Source organism: Triturus cristatus, chromosome 1_1 (assembly GCF_964204655.1).
Source record: "Triturus cristatus chromosome 1_1, aTriCri1.1, whole genome shotgun sequence".
NCBI classification, from domain to species: domain Eukaryota; kingdom Metazoa; phylum Chordata; class Amphibia; order Caudata; family Salamandridae; genus Triturus; species Triturus cristatus.
This window is the reverse complement of record NC_140579.1, coordinates 612,892,838-612,909,659: the sequence shown is the minus strand read 5'-3', so window position 1 is coordinate 612,909,659 and position 16,822 is coordinate 612,892,838. Positions and strand designations below refer to the sequence as shown.

At 57.8% G+C, this 16,822-nt stretch overlaps 1 pseudogene; it reads right to left on the bottom strand.

The window, feature by feature from the left end:
- Positions 1-4,476: 4,476 nt before the first annotated feature.
- On the bottom strand, positions 4,477-5,257 carry LOC146870711 (28S ribosomal RNA; annotated as a pseudogene; the record flags this gene model as incomplete).
- Positions 5,258-16,822: the final 11,565 nt, after the last annotated feature.

Below are 16,822 nucleotides of genomic sequence, written 5' to 3'. Positions count from 1 at the left end.
GGCTGGCTTGCAGGATGGAAGACTCCCATACCCTGAGGCCCGCCGGACAGTGCCTAAGCCCCGGGCCAGATCCCATATTCTGAACCCTAGCCAGGGTGGGGAGAACCTCCTTGGGTCCCGGTGAACCCCCATCCCCAGCGCGGGGCCTCTCGGCTTGCTTACTGGCCAGGGGGGCTCTTGCACTCTGGGGCCTGCCGGACAGAGCTCAAGCCCCAGGCCTGGTCCCAGCTTCCGAGCCCTATCCAGGCCGAGGAGAGCCTCCCCGGGTCCTGGTGGACCCCCGTCCCAAGCGCCCGGACCCTCGGCTGGCTTGCAGGATGGGGGGCTCCGCAACCTGGGGCCCGCCGGACGGAGCTCAAGCTCTGAGCCCGGTCCCAGCTCCCGAGCCCTAGCCAGGCCTGGGAGTGCCTCCCTGGGCCCCGGTGGACCTCCGTCCCCAGGGCCCGGACCCTCAGCTGGCTTTCAGGACTGGGGGCTCCCGCACCCCGGGGCCCGCCGGACGGAGCTCCGGTCCCGGTCCCAGCTTCTGAGCCCTAGCCAGACTGGGGAGAGCCTCCCTGGGCCCCGGTGGACCCCCGTCCCCAGCGCCCGGACCCTCGGCTGGCTTGCAGGACAGGGGACTCCCGCACCCTGGGGCCCGCCGGACAGAGCTCAAGCCCTGAGCCCGGTCCCAGCTTCCGAGCCCTAGCCAGGCCAGGGAGAGCCTCCCCGGGCCCCGGTGGACCCCCGTCCCCAGCGCCCGGATCCTCGGCTGCCTTGCAGGACGGGGGGCTCCCACATCCCGGGGCCCGCCAGACGGAGCTCAAGCCCTGGGTCCGGTCCCAGCTTCTGAGCCCTAGCCAGGCCAGAGAGAAACTCCCCTGGCCCCGGTGGACCCCCGTCCTCAGCGCCCAGACCCTCGGCTGGTATGCAGGACGGGTGGCTCCCGCTCCCCGGGGCCTGCCAGACGGAGCTCGAGCCCCCAGCCCGGTCCCAGCTTCCGAACCCTAGCCAGGCCGGGGAGAGCCTCCCCGAGCCCCGGTGGACCCCCGTCCTCAGCGCCCAGACCCTCGGCTGGCTTGCAGGACGGGTGGCTCCCGCTCCCCGGGGCCCGCCAGATGGAACTCGAGCCCCCGGCCGGGTCCCAGCTTCTGAGCCCTAACCAGGCTGGGGAGAGGCTCCCTGGGCCCCGGTGGACCCCCGTCCCCAGCACCCGGCCCCTCGGCTGGCTTGCAGGACAGGTACTCCCGCACCCTGGGACCTGCCAGACAGAGCTCAAGCCCCGGGCCCTCTTTCCGAACCCTAGCCAGGCCAGAGAGAACCTCCCAGGGCCCCGGTGGACCCCCGTCCCCAGCACCCGGACCCGCGACTGGCATGCAGGACTGAAGGCTCCCATACCCTGGGGCCCGCTGGACAGTGCTCAAGCCCCAGGCCCGGTCCCAGCTTCTGAACCCTAGCAAGGCAGGGGAGACCCTCCCCGGGCCCCGTAGACCACTGTCCCCAGCGCCTGGCGCCTCGGCTGGCTTGCAGGACAGGGGGCTCTTGCACCCTGAGGCCTGCCAGACAGAGCTCAAGCCCCAGGCCTGGTCCCAGCTTCCGAGCCCTAGCCAGGCCGAGGAGAGCCTCCCCGGGCCCCGGTGGACCCCCGTCCCCAGCGCCCGGGCCTTGCAGGACGGGGGCTCCCGCACCCCAGGAGCTGCCGAACGGAGCTCAAGCCCCGGGCCCGGTCCCAGCGTCCGAGCCCTAGCCAGGCCGAGGAGAGCCTCCCTGGGCCCCAGTGGACCCCCGTCCCCAGCGCCCAGACCCTCGGCTGCCTTGCAGGACGGCGGCTCCCTAATCCCGGGGCCCGCCAGACGGAGCTCAAACCCCGGGTCGGTCCCAGTCCCAGCTTCTGAGCCCTAGCCAGGCCTGGGAGTGCCTACCTGGGCCCCGGTGGCCCCTGTCCCCAGCACCCGGACCCTCGGCTGGCTTTCAGGATGGGGGGCTCCCGCACCCCGGGGCCCGCCGGACGTATTGCAAGCCCCGGGCCCGGTCCCAGCTTCTGAGCACTAGCTAAGCTAGGGAGAGCCTCCCTGGGCCCCGGTGGACCCCCGTCCCCAGCACCCGGCCCCTCGGCTGGCTTGCAGGACGGGGTCTCCCGCACCCTGGGACCTGCCGGACGGAGCTCAAGCCCCGGGCCCAGTCCCAGCTTCTAAGCCCTAGCCAGGCCGGGAGTGCCTCCCCGGGCCCTGGTGGACCCCCGTCCCCAGCGCCTGGACCCTTGGCTGGCTTGCAGGACGGGGGGGCTCCCGCACCCTGGGGCCCGCCAGACAGAGCTCAAGCCCTGAGCCCGGTCCCAGCTTCCGAGCCCTAGCCAGGCCAGGGAGAGCCCCCCGGGCCCCGGTGGACCCCCGTCCCCAGCTCCCGGATTCTCGGCTGCCTTGCAGGACGGGGGGCTCCCACATCCCGGGGCCCGCCAGACGGAGCTCAAGCCCCGGGTCTGGTCCCAGCTTCTGAGCCCTAGCCAGGCCAGAGAGAAACTCCCTGGGCCCCGGTGGACCCCCGTCCTCAGCGCCCAGACCCTCGGCTGGCATGCAGGATGGGTGGCTCCAGCTCCCAGGGGCCTGCCAGACGGAGCTCGAGCCCCCAGCCCGGTCCCAGCTTCTGAGCCCTAGCCAGGCCAGGGAGAGCCTCCCCGAGCCCCGGGGGACCCCCGTCCTCAGCGCCCAGACCCTCGGCTGGCTTGCAGGACGGGTGGCTCCCGCTCCCCGGGGCCCGCCAGACGGAGCTCGAGCCCCCGGCCCAGTCCCAGCTTCTGAGCCCTAACCAGGCTGGGGAGAGGCTCCCTGGGCCCCGGTGGACCCCCGTCCCCAGCACCCGGCCCCTCGGCAGGCTTGCAGGACGGGGTCTCCCGCACCCTGGGACCTGCCGGACGGAGCTCAAGCCCCGGGCCTGGTCCCAGCTTCTGAGCCCTAGCCAGGCTGGGAGAGCCTCCCCAGGCCCCGGTGGACCCCCGTCCTCAGCGCCCAGACCCTCGGCTGGCTTGCAGGACGGGTGGCTCCCGCTCCCCGGGGCCCGCCAGATGGACCTCGAGCCCCCAGCCCGGTCCCACTTTCCGAACCCTAGCCAGGCCAGAGAGAACCTCCCTGGGCCCCGGTGGACCCCCGTCCCCAGCACCTGGACCCGCGGCTGGCATGCAGGACTGAAGGCTCCCATACCCTGGGGCCCGCTGGACAGTGCTCAAGCCCCAGGCCCGGTCCCAGCTTCTGAACCCTAGCCAGGCTGGGGAGAGCCTCCCTAGGCCCTGGTGGACCCCAGTCGCCAGCGCCCGGAACCTCAGCTGGCTTGCAGGCCGGGGGCTCCCGCACCCCGGGGCCCGCCGGACGGAGCTCAAGCCCCGGGCCCGGTCCCAGCTTCTGAGCCCTAGCCAGGCTGGGGAGAGCCTCCCTAGGCCCTGGTGGACCTCAGTCGCCAGCGCCTGGCCCCTCGGCTGGCTTGCAGGACAGGGGGCTCTTGCACCCTGAGGCCTGCCAGACAGAGCTCAAGCCCCAGACCTGGTCCCAGCTTCCGAGCCCTAGCCAGGCCGAGGAGAGCCTCCCCGGGCCCCGGTGGACCCCCGTCCCCAGCGCCCGGACCCTCGGCTGCCTTGCAAGACGGGGGCTCCCGCACCCCAGAAGCCGCCGAACGGAGCTCAAGCCCCGGGCCCGGTCCCAGCTTCTGAGCCCTAGCCAGGCTGGGGAGAGCTTCCCTGGGCCCCGGTGGACCCCCGTCCCCAGCGCCCGGCCCCTCGGTTGGCTTGCAGGACGGGGGGCTCCCTAATCCCGGGGCCCGCCAGACAGAGCTCAAGCTCCGGGTCCGGTCCCAGTCCCAGCTTCTGAGCTCTAGCCAGGCCTTGAAGTGCCTCCCTGGGCCCCGGTGGCCCCCGTCCCCAGCGCCCGGACCCTCGGCTGGCTTTCAGGAAGGGGGGCTCCCGCACCCCGGGGCCCGCCGGACGGATTGCAAGCCCTGGGCCCGGTCCAAGCTTCTGAGCACTAGCTAGGCTAGGGAGAGCCTCCCTGGGCCCCGGTGGAACCCCGTCCCCAGCAACCGGCCCCTCGGCTGGCTTGCAGGACGGGGTCTCCCGCACCCTGGGACCTGCCGGACGGAGCTCAAGCCCCGGGCCCAGTCCCAGCTTCTGAGCCCTAGCCAGGCCGGGAGAGCCTCCCCGGTCCCTGGTGGACCCCCATCCCAAATGCCTGGACCCTTGGCTGGCTTGCAGGATGGGGGGCTCACGCACACTGGCGCCCGCCAGACGGAGCTCAAGCCCTGAGCCCGGTCCCAGCTTCCGAGCCCTAGCCAGGCCATGGAGAGCCTCCCCGGGCCCCGGTGGTCCCCCGTCCCCAGCACCCGGACCCTCTGCTGCCTTGCAGGACGGGGGGCTCCCGCATCATCCGCGCTCTGGTCCCCAAGTGAGCGGCTCTACGCACCAGCCCCCCAAGAGAGGCTAGCTATTCCAGGCAAACCGAGGCTCCACGGCACTGCTGTATAGTTACGGTTTAGGGGGGATTCTGACTTAGAGGCGTTCAGTCATAATCCCACAGATAGTAGCTTCGCCCAATTGGCTCCTCAGCCGAGCACATACACCAACTATCTGAACCTGCGGTTCCTCTCATACTGAGCAGGATTACTATTGCAACAACACATCATCAGTAGGGTAAAACTTACCTGTCTCACGACGGTCTAAACCCAGCTCACGTTCCCTATTAGTGGGTGAACAGTCCAACGCTTGGGGAATTCTTCTTCACAATGATAGGAAGAGCCAACATCGAAGGATCAAAAAGCGACGTCGCTATGAATGCTTGGCCGCCACAAGCCAGTTATCCCTGTGGTAACTTTTGACACCTCCTGCTTGAAACCCAAAAAGTCAGAAGGATCATGAGGCCCCGCTTTCACGGTCTGTATTCATACTGAAAATCGAGATCAAGCGAGCTTTTGCCCTTCTGCTCTGCGGGAGGTTTCTGTCCTCCCTGAGCTCGCCTTAGGACACCTGCGTTATCTTTTGAGAGGTGTACCGCCCCAGTCAAACTCCCCACCTGCCACTGTCCCCGGAGCGGGTCGCGCCCGGCAGGCGCTTGGAGACAAAACTGAGAGCCCCACGTGGCTCGCTTCCCCGCCTCACCGGGTAAGTGAAAAAACGATAAGAGTAGTGGTATTTCACCGGCGGCCTGAGCACCTCCCACTTATCCTACACCTCTCCTGTATCTTCACAGTGCCAGACTAGAGTCAAGCTCAACGGGGACTTCTTTCCCAGCTGATGCTGCCAAGCCCGTTCCCTTGGCTGTGGTTTCGCTAGATAGTAGGTAGGGACAGTGGAAATCTCATTAATCCGCCCTATGGGGGGATGCCGGCTTCGCGTCCCTGCCTGCTCCCGGGGCGAGCAGGCTAGGAGGAAAGGCCCATCGGGAAGGGGCTGAGAGGCAGGAGCAGACCTGGGCCCGGGCAGGCAGGCCCGGGTTCTGCCTTCCCCTGTCCAGAATCTCCAGACCTCACGGAGATCTGACTGAGCAGGCTCAGAGAAAAGGACCATCGGGAAGGGGGCCGAGAGGCAGGTGCATACCTGGGCCGGGCAGGCAGGCCCGGGTTCTGCCTTCCCCTGTCTCAGAATCGCCAGACCTCACAGAGGTCTGACTGACCCTCTCCCTAGTAATCCTTAGGAAAATTACCCCCCTTTCTCTTTCTTGTAATCCGTGCACACAAGGTGACAGAGGGGACCAAAGGCGCGAATGTGCCCGACCTCCTGGAGCCCTCGCTGGGATCGGGGAGGCAAATGAGCCCTCATTGGGACTTCCAGGGAAGCCTGGCCATCTTGTCGCACCGTAGGAAAGCATTACGTGCGACCAGATGGCCGAGGGGAAAAGTGCGACCAGATGGCCGAGGAGAAAGGCGCGACCAGATGGCCAGGCTCGAAAGGGAGAACATCTGGTTGCTCTGTGTCCTAACAAAAGATTGAGCGGGCGCCGGGGCATGGTGGGGCCAGAGGCCCTGGGCCGCAGCTGGACCTCAACCATGGGGGCTGCGAGGGGGAGCCCAGATGCACAGGGGATGCCTCTCCGGACCCGTGGGACTCCGTCCCGGGCAACCTGTCACGCAGCAGGACTGAGGACAGAGCCCGGGGTGGGGAGGCCACCCTCCCTAGGGCCCCTGGAGCTCCTGAACCAAGCCAAGCAGGTGGAGGCTTCCTGGCACGACATAACCCCGTCTCTGGCCTTTGGCAGAGCGGCAGGCGGGGGGACGGGGCCCAGAGCTAGAGCACCCTTGGCCAGGCAGGGCTCCCGGACGCAGCAAGGCTCCCGGGCCTGGAGGCGCAGGGGCAGCCTCTCCAGGCCCGCTGGACGCCGTCCCGGGCACCCTGCCACGCGGCAGGACCGAGGACGGACCCCGGGCAGGGAGGTGTCCTGGCCCATCCAGCTGCTGGCTTTGGACCGCTAGGCCAAGAGGGGTTCCGGAGTACCCTGTCCCTAGTAATCCGGGGGGGAAGGGTACCCCCCTGTTTGGTAACCCGTGCGCACCGTGAGACTTAGGGGACCCTAGGCACGGACGCGCCCAACCTCCTGGAGCCCTTCCTGGGATCGGAGAGGCAAATGAGCCCTCATCGGGTCTTCCAGGGCAGCCCGACCATCTGGTTGCACCATTGGAAAACACTGAATGCGACAAGATGGCCAAGAGAAAAGGTGTAACCAGATGGCCAGGCCCGAAGGACGCCCATCTGCCCGCCCGAGCCTTCGCGGGAGGGCTCATGCCTGCCCTTTGGAGGGCTAGGGGGCTCTGCTTCCTGGGGGCTCGGGGACCCCGGCTGGGACTCAGGCACGGAGAGGTCCGCAGGAGCTCTCGGGCCCAGACACCCGTGGGAGGACTGCCTAGGACCGATGAAGTCTGTCCCGGGCACTTTGCCACGCGGCAGAGGAGGGAGCCCCGGACGGTGGGGAGGTGTTGTCCGGACCTATCCCATCTGGTCCCCGGCTAAGACCCACCTGCCCGGGAGGGGTGTTCCGGCATACTCTGCCCCTAGTAATCCAGAGAAAAGCTACCCCTCTCTCTGGTAACCCATGCACACCAAGTGACGGAGGGGACCCAGGGCGAGGAGAAGCCTGACCTCCAGGAGCCCTGGCTGGGATTGGGGAGGTGGACGAGCTCTCATCGGGACTTCCAGGCCGGCCCGGCCATCTGGTCGCCCAATTGGAAAGCATTGCGCGCGACCAGATGGCCGAGGGAAAAGGCGCAATCAGATGGCCAGGACCTAAGGATGCCCATTTGCCCGCTCGAGCATTTGCGGTAGGGCTCCCACCTGCCCTTTGAAGGGCCCGAGGGCTCTGCTTCCCGGGGGTTCGGGGACCCCGGCTGGGCCTCAGGCACGTGTAGGCCCGAACCCCCGGGGGAGGGCTGCCAGGACAATGGAGCCCGTTTTGGGCACTTTGCCATGCCGCGGTCCGGAGGAGGGAGTCCCCGTACGGTGGGGAGGTGGTGTCCGGGCCCTGGCTGAGAACCGCCAGCCCGGTAGGGGTGTTCCTGCATACCCTGCCCCTAGTAATCTGGAGGAAAGTTACCCCTCTTTCTGGTAACCCGTGCACACTGAGTAACGTAGGGGACCAAGGGCACGGAAACGCTCAACCTCCTGGAGCCCTGGCTGGAATCGGGATGGTGGATGAGCCCTCATCGGGACTTACAGGCCAGCCCGGCCATCTGGTCGTCCCATTGAAAAGCATTGTGCGCGACCAGATGGCCGAGAGGAAAAGGTGCTATCAGATGGCCGGGACTGAAGGACGCCCATCTGCCCGTCCGCCCGAGACTTCGCGGTAGGGCTTCTGCCTGCCCTTGCAGGGCTCGGGGGTTCAGAGACCACATCTGGGCCTGGGGAGGCCCGCAGGAGCTCTCGGGCCTGGACGGGCAGGGGAGGACTGCCTAGGACCGATGGAGCCCGTCCCGGGCACTCTGCCACGTTGGGGGCCGGAGGAGGGAGCCTCCGGACAGTGGGTAGGTGGTGTCCAGGCCTAGCCCATCTGAGAACCGCCTTCCCTGGAGGGGTGTTCCGGCATACCCTGACCCTAGTAATCTGGAGGAAAGCTACCCCTCTTTCTGGTAAACCGTGCGCAATGAGTGATGGAGGGGACTCAGGGCGCGGAGGCACCCGACCTCCTGCAACCCTGACTGAGATCGGGGAGGTGGACGAGGCCTTCCAGGCCGGCCCGGCCATCTGGTCACCCCATTTGAAAGCACTGCACGCAACCAGATGACCGAGGGTAAATGGCATGATCAGATGGCCGGGACCGAAGGACGCCCATCTGCCCGCCCCGAGCCTGCACGGTAGGGCTCCTGCCTCCCTTTTCAGGGCTCGGGGGCTCCGCTTCCTGGGGGCTCAGCGACCCCAGCTGGGCCTCAGGCACGGGGAGGCCCGTAGGAGCTCTCGGGCCTGGACGCCCGAGGGAGGACTTCACAGGACCGATGGAGCCCGTCCTTGGCCTTTGCCACGCCGCGGGCCGGAGGAGGGAGCCCCCGGATGGTGGGGAGGTGGTTCCAGGCCTAGCCCACCTGGTCCCCGGCTGAGAAGCGCCAGCCTGGGAGGGGTGTTCCGGTATACACTGCCTCTTGTAATCCAGAGGAAAGCAGGGCAGGACTGCCTAGGATCGATGGAGCCCGTCCCGGGCACTCTGCCACGCTGCGGGCCGGAGGAGGGAGCCTCCGGACGGTGGGTAGGTTGTGTCCAGGCCTAGCCCATCTGAGAACCGCCATCCCGGGAGGGGTGTTCTGGCATACCCTGACCCTAGTAATCCAGAGGAAAGCTACCCCTCTTTCTGGTAAACCGTGCGCACCGAGTGACGGAGGGGACCCAGGGCTTGGAGGTGCCTGATCTCCTGGAGCCCTGGCTGGGATCAGGGAGGCGGACAAGCCCTCATCGCCACTTCCAGGTCGGCCCGGCCATCTGGTCACCCCATTGGAAAGCATTGTGCACCGGCAGAGGGAAAAAGGCACGATCAGATTGGCGGGACAGAAGGATGCCCATCTGCCCGCCCGAGCCTTCGCGGTAGGGCTCCCGCCTGCCCTTGCAGGGCTCAGGGGCTCTGCACCAGGGACCCTTGTCCCAGGCAGACAGACCCTTGGCAGGCCGCATGACAGGGGCTCCCACACCCCAGGCCCTACCCAAAACCCAGGGCCCGGGGCCGGTCCCTGCTTCTCAACCCAGCCAGGCTGGGGAGATCGGGGAGCATGCCGAGCACGAGGGACCCCTGTCTCGGGCACACGGAACCTCGGCTGGCCGCAGGACGTTGGCTCCTGTTCCACACATTTTCCATAACTCTGTGGAACTCCGTGTAGTGGTGCTACGCCAACTCTGCCCACCTCTACTGTAAACTGGTAAGTAAAATCGTTTTGGTAAATAGTACAATTTTAAAGAATTTCTTTAGGTTTTCAAACTCCACACTTAGAAACGTTTCTAAGAAAAACAGTCAATGTTATCCTATGGAGGAAAATAGTGTTATTGGTTTTGAGTTAAGTATTTGGTAGTGGGGGTTGAGGTTCTCGGGGTAGACTCAGGGGTCCCCCAGGGTCAAGGATGCACACTAGTTATACCCTCAGCGGCACTAGGACAGCCGGGTGCAGAGTGCTGAGGCCCAATTTTATCCAATGGGGGAGAAGGGGCCTCCGGTTGGTGGCTGCTGGCGAGCAGGCCACTTGGTTGTGGGAGCAAAGCTCCTAGACTTTAGCTCAGGGCAAATGGGGAAACAAAGTATCACAAAAGGTGCACCCTCAGCGGCAGTAGGGCGGCCGGGTGCAGGGTGCTGTTTCAACGTCGGGCGCCCTGTTTGCAATCGGGAACCTCCGGTTTCCAAAGGCACTGCAGGCTTGGGAACGAAGGTCGTCTGGATGCGACCACCACTTCGAAAGGTAAGTTGGGAAGTTGGGGGTTGGTTAGGCGCCATCGGTTTGGCCACCCAAGGCCGTGGGGCGTCGGGTGCAGGGATACCTTTTGGGGTCTGACCTTACCAGCTCCTGGTCGCGGTTGGGGGGCCTTCCGTATTTAGGCTGCAGGCATCGGCTGAAGGCTTGAGGCAGGTCAGGGGTCTCCGGATCTTGGGTTAGGACCTCCTCATAGTGTTTGCCCACTCGAGCTCGGGCCGTGGACAGCAGGTGCAGAGTGGGGCGGATTTGCGGTGTACGGCTGGAACCAGAGGTTGCAGATGAACAAATCTGGTGTTCACGGGAGACACAGTCTTTGAGGTTTAAGGCAGGCAGGTCCTCCAGGGTTTTCGAGGTTGTTGGCTGCAGGACACACCGGGATTTTGCAGGAGCAGGTTCGAGGTGGAGACAGGCCTGGTAGGGCTGGGGCCAAGTCAGTGGGCGTCTTCCTCTTGTCAGCTTCTGCATGGCTGTTCGGTCCTTCTTCTTCTCTTGTAGATTCTTCTTGTCTGAGGAAGCAAGGTTCAGTGTTTCCCCTAAATGCTAGATTAAGGGGCGTTACAGGTAGGTGAAAAGGTTGGGGCCAATGGCTCCCTTCCCTGGGATGGATACACCCCCTTTTATGCCACCCTCCAGCGGGAGGGGGGCATCAGCCTGTCCCTGGTTGGCTTAGTCCCCCCGTCTGCAAGATGGCGGGGACTGAGAGTTGTGCTTCACCTAGCCTCCCCCACCTGAGGGGTGGAGTTGGCAGAGGTGGGCACACCTCGCTTCTTCACTTGTTTTTCCTGCCAATTCTCCCGCCCAAAGTGGGAGTGGGGACCAGTTGCTGAAAGCAGCATGTGGCCTGGGGAAGCTTACAAAGGCGGCAAGCCTTTGAAGCTTCCCCTTCGTGAACCCTGCCCATCCTGGGGGAGGAGGCTTGGCACCTCGTCCCAGTATGTTCATTGTTTCAGGCCCCAGAGAGCAGCAGGCTCCCAACCCAGGGGTCAAGAAACATGTATGGTGGTGGCAGCTGAAAGCAGCCACTCAGCCTGGCCACTAGTGGTGGGTTAGTTTTCAGGGGGCATGTCTAAGATGCCTTCTGTGTGCATTTTACATTAAATCCCACTTTCACATCAGTGTGGGTTTAATATGCTGGGAAGTTTGATACCAAACGTCTCAGTTTTCAGTGTAGCCATTATGGTGCTGTGGAGTTCGTAATGATAAACTCCCAGCACCATATACAATTAATGGCAGCACTGCACTTACAATGTCTAAGAATGGACTTAGACACTGTAGGGGTACAGGGCTCATGCACCAGTACCCTCACCACTGGTATAGTGCAGCCAGCTAGAGGAGTGACTGATCTATGCCAGGGTAGGTGGTAGGCATGGCACACAGTGATGTGTGCCATGTCGACTCTTCACTTTGTTCTGCACCAGAACACGCAGCCTGCAAAGGCAGTGTGTGAGTGTGAAGATACAGGACCTCTAAGGGTGGCACAATAAGTGCTGCAGCCCTTAGAGGCCTTCTCTGGTCACAGTGCTCTGGGTACCTGTGGTACCATTTACTAGGGGCTGACCTGTGGCGGGAGATGCCAATTGGGTTTAGGCTTCAATGCAGTTTTTAGGGAAAGAACATAGGCCCTGGGTACCTGATCAGCAGGAGCCCAGGGCACACTCAGTCAAAGTACATCAGCAATTCAGCAAAAAGTGGGGGCAACCATGCAGAAAGAGGGCACTTTCTCACAAATGCTAGCTGCCATATCAATGTGTGTAGAAATATATATCACATTAATGCAGGTGGGTTACAATTCTGTTTGTGCTGTAGCGAGGCACACATGAAGAACGATTTACAAACAGTGGTGCAAATAACAAAAAAATATACAGATGCACTGCATATTTGCCACCTGTCAGTCACAGCATTTTACATTCATGAAATTTCCTTTCTCTTGACTCCAGGGACAAATATTTCGCCAGATTCCAATAGACTTCCTCAGAAAATAGCATTAATAAGCAGGCGCGAGTTAATAAAAAAAAAAAGATACAACCATGGTTCTTAATGCACAGAAATGTACTATTCAAATCAAATCTAGTACTAAAATTTATAGTCGAAACATAATGACAATAAAACGTACATCCAGAGTACCATACAATCGACAGGTTGTTCAAGGCGCACAAGAAACATGCGATTGTCACCCCAGCATTACTGAAACACGTAAACAACAGTCTAGCAACATGGAAACGGCGGCTTCTAAGCTAGTTTACAAAGTCACAGTCCCATGCTCCATAAAAAGAGCAATACACCCAAGGAAAGGCAAACTAAACTATAAGACAGTGATATGTGCTCGCAGCAACTGAAAAGTTCGAATTCATTTCAATTAAACCATTTGTTCAGTTATAACATGTTCAAACAATAAGGTTATTACAATCTGCAGATGCATCAGCTTAATGAAATGAATTATGTGGTGATGACAAACATGCAGGTAGGTCTCGGTTGAAATGAATGATCATCACATCAATGCAATGTGCTAGTGACAGTGCAAGGAATAAAATACATCAGCCTGAAATTAAACTAAACATACCATTTCCACTCTTTACTTTTTTGTGGAACAAGTTATGCTTTTCCTTGTGGAATGTGGCCGGTTTGTGTGGATTTTCCGAGTCTAAATCTCAAAATTAAACATAAACAGCAGCACTCGGTTTGCTTGGCCATCATGTTGTTTACACTTAACGAGCCGGTGACACTGGCATTCAAGCAATCACTTTGAAGTCAGAGAATGAAAAGAAAACAGCATCTGACATTTGATCTCAGAAGCGAGTGAAAACACCAGTGCTCCTGACTAGGGCTCTTAAAGAAAAAAAGAAGTTCCTAATTTGGTCATAAAATGAGGGATAGTGTACTTAGTCCCTGCTCTCGGGGAGCGGTAAACAGAGGGAGAGGCATGACAAAGGCATGCCGTGGACAAATGGAGAGAAAGAATAGGAGAGCAACAATATAGCCAGCAAAGGGGAAGCCAATGACCGAGCTAAATCCCACAAAGTAAATACAGTATGTCTCTTTGAGACAGCACAAGTGCTGTTTAGCTGAGACCAGGAAACGTTCAGACAGTATCTCTAGTGCATCAAGGAAATTTGAAAAAACTCTGACACTCCCAGGATCAAGGGATTCCCATACACAATTCTTGCAAAGGAAATTAGTGAAACTGTGGTAAATAAAATATTACGCTCTATGTATTTCAGAATATCAATAAGATCATGCATAAAGCAAGAGGCTGAGTCTGTGGTATCAGGTTCATAAAGGGATTTATTCCAATAACTCGAGTCAAAGGGAGAATATTTCCATCACCAAAATTGGATCTGGAAAGGGGCTCAAAAGTATTCTCAATATTCTCAAAACATTATTCACAGAGTACAGTATATATACATTTCTCAATTGTACGTAAGCAAAAGAGCAAGAGAGAATGAGATAAGAGCATGTGGGCGTGTAAGTAGGCGTGAAGGTGGGCGTCCATGTGGGCGTCCACTTGATGATAATGGGTAATTTGTCATGTGTGGGTGGATACCTGGAGGGGGTTGCGTGATCTGCTGGAATTGTACTGGAACTTTGCCTTACTTGTGCTCAACTCGAGCATGACGTGTAACTGACGTGGGGCTAGAGGGAGAAAGGGACTTGACATTTAGCTCTACATGTGGAGACAAAAGTCTGGGGTTATGTCAACCTAATCCCAAATCATATCTAACATCCTATGTTTAAAGAACTATGTTATCCAAAAAGAAAGGTCTCTCGGAGTAGAACCTTATTCTATACTGACTATATTGACTGTGAGTGCGTGTACAAGCGTCTAAGTGTCTACACAATATGCGGGGGCAGAAATCGTCCATAGTAACAGGGCTATGAATTACTTGCATAAAGACAGAGAAGCCGGGCCTTTGCTCGGTAGCTGGCAGGATGTTTACTTAAACTACTAGACAGGAATGCATTGGGCAGGGAGCGGAGCAGATAATTTCGAAGGTGAAATACAGTTTTTGGCAGGCAACAAGCTGATGTCAGGCACCGTTAGCTGCGCAGAGAATGAGGACAAAGTTCATGGATACAGATGCTGGCTCAGACTGGAGCTCTCAGAGGCAGAAGGCAGGAAAAGCTTGATGGCAGAATCAGGGCCTACTCGCCTGGACTGAAAAATAGCATAAGTGAACCATATAAAGCCGGTGGCCTTTCGTACTTAGGAATGGAATATCCGGCCCATTCATGGCGGATCTGAAAGAGGACATGTTAACGGTGGACGCACATGTATTTGCGTCTTCATAACTGGAACTGGAGGGAACATACATGTACTTGTGATTTATACATGAAACCGTTGGGGTCCAAGATAGGGGACATAACTGATCATAAAAATCCATATTTCCACATTCCCTCCTTGTCCCCTACTTGCCCGTCAAGAGATATCAATCTTCATCAATCCATTGATCTGTTCATATAGCATCATTTGTTCTTCTTTTTTCTTCTGGGACGAACGAAATCTTGGTGGTGGAATACACGATGTGGCACACAGACCACAAATCGCTGGTCCACATTGTAGGCATAAGCAGCAACTGAATAGTATGAGAAAGCCAATACCTAGGAAGGATAGGACCCTCCATCCAAAGGTAGATAATACACTCCAAAACCAACCGGACCAAGTCCAGGTGCCTGGATTCTGGTGTATCTGGCTTACAATCTTATGAAGGCGAGTTATGGCTTTATATACAGATGGCGAATTTTCTGGTATGAAAAATGCAACAGCTTGATTTGATGACCCTACAAGCTCCGCCCCTATTGGCCAGGATAACGTCAAGGACAAGACTATTTTGAAGCACAACAATCCGCATAGCAGACTGCTCTTCTGTTAAATTGCCTAAGGCGGAAATAGTTTCGTTCACTACTGCTTCAAGGGTTCTGGTTAATCTACGTATCAGCTTACTATTGGTAACTGTACCTATATAGGGAAAGAAACCTTTATTGAAATCTGTGTATTTTTCCCATGCTGTTTCAGTGTAATCGACAATTGGGAGATCTCTCTGCTGTCTATTGTGTACTAAATGAGTATTTCTATGATAATCAGGAGGAGCTAGGAAAACAGGTGGTAGGAGGAATGCTATGTAACAGGTACCATCCCAATCTAGAGGTAGGCGTATATATGCGGTCTGGCCACATATAAAGTAGGAATGACGAGAAGCTCTAAATGTAGACTTGCCTTGATCACTGAATTTTATTACAGTGGTGCATTTACTATGGCCCATGTGTATGGAGCCATTCTTTCTTATACATAATTCCCCTTTTACTGGGAATACGGACATGGCGGGCAAGATTGGTGTAGCTTCAGATTCAACGTTCAGGATCATGAGGTTAAGTGTAAAATTACCTAATCCATATACTTCATTTCTTAGATCAGTTCCTGTTCTTTTGGGAAGTCCCTCCTTGTTAGGGTAGCAGACTTTAAGCAAAACTAAGTTCAGGTTTCCCCATACCCAGTTGTCTTGATAAACTGCGGAATTCGAATCTAGGGAATTAATCAAACTAAACCATGCTCCACAGGAGCCATTGTGTGTGAACGGATAGAGAAAGAGGGGCAAAACTCCCTTATAGTTCTGATAGGGGGGGAGTCGGCCACAGACCCAGCAGTCTGTAGCATTGCTAGTCTGATGTGAATGGTGCAGCATCTGAATAAAGGTATTGTTGCGTAAGGCAAGTCGATATGATAGCTCATAGGATGGCAGATCACTAAATGTGTGCTTTATGGTATCATTAGTGGAGGAGTATAAGAGTGAGGCAATAGGAGGAAAAATAGCATGTAGTATTAAGCTGATACATATTATCGTGATGCACAGAAGAGATTGAAAAATTACAGTCACTATACATCTATTTGCTTCTTATCTTGCTCTCTTATTTTTGCTTTATGTTATTGTCCAAGATCTTATGCGAGCCAGAATACATGTTCAACAGCTTCACCACCTAGTGGACTTAATTGATCAAACGGGTTCTGACTTCTTAGATCAAAGTTTAGCTTTGTGGAAACTTCTGGGGAGTCTCCTCTAGAAAATGGTGTTCAAAATCCAAAATCCAAGTTCAAAGTCTTTTTCCTTTGTAAAAGAGTGGTGAAGGTGCACTTTGACTTTAACGGCCGTGCCCGTGGTCCAGAGCACTGACTTTGGCGCCTTTCATCCAGGAGCGATGGAGTATTCTTTGACCTGGGTGTTGTCAGGGAAGGCGGCAGCAACCTGCGAACAACAAGAGAGTAGTGCAGACATCAAGGAAGCCAGGTAATCTGTCAGCATGTTACTATTAACATCAGTAATCTTTTAGGCATTGGAGTGCCCCACATATTTGGTGGTCTACCAAAGACCACTTCATAGGGAGATAAGCCTGTTCTAGAATGAGCTACCATTCGCATGAAAAAGAGGGCAACCGGCAGGGCTACCATCCAATCTACACCTTTGTCTGCGCAAATTTTAATATCCGATTATGTCTTTCTACAAGGCCTGCTGCTTCAGGATGTCGCACACAATGGAATTTCCAGGTATACCCTAACAGAAGGGACACCTGCTTCATTAGTACCAGGACATATTTGTAACCTCTACATCTGTTCATTTGGATATAATCCATTTGGAGCACTTCAAAAGGGTGGTCAGGTGGATGGAATCCACCTTGTTCCATCGGAATGCCTTTACCTGGATTGAATTGGCAACAGATCATACATGTTCTGACCTTTTGTTTCGCTGCTGCACGCAGGTGCTTGTTGAACCATATATTCTGTAAGCTATCTATCATTGCTTTCTCTCCTAAGTGTGCAGGACTATGTGCGGTATTTATAATCACTTGTACCATCGAATCAGGAAGAAGCCATGTGGATTTGCCCTTGTCATCCAACCCTGATCAGTCAGTACCCCTCCTTGTTCCGACCATTTCTTTAATT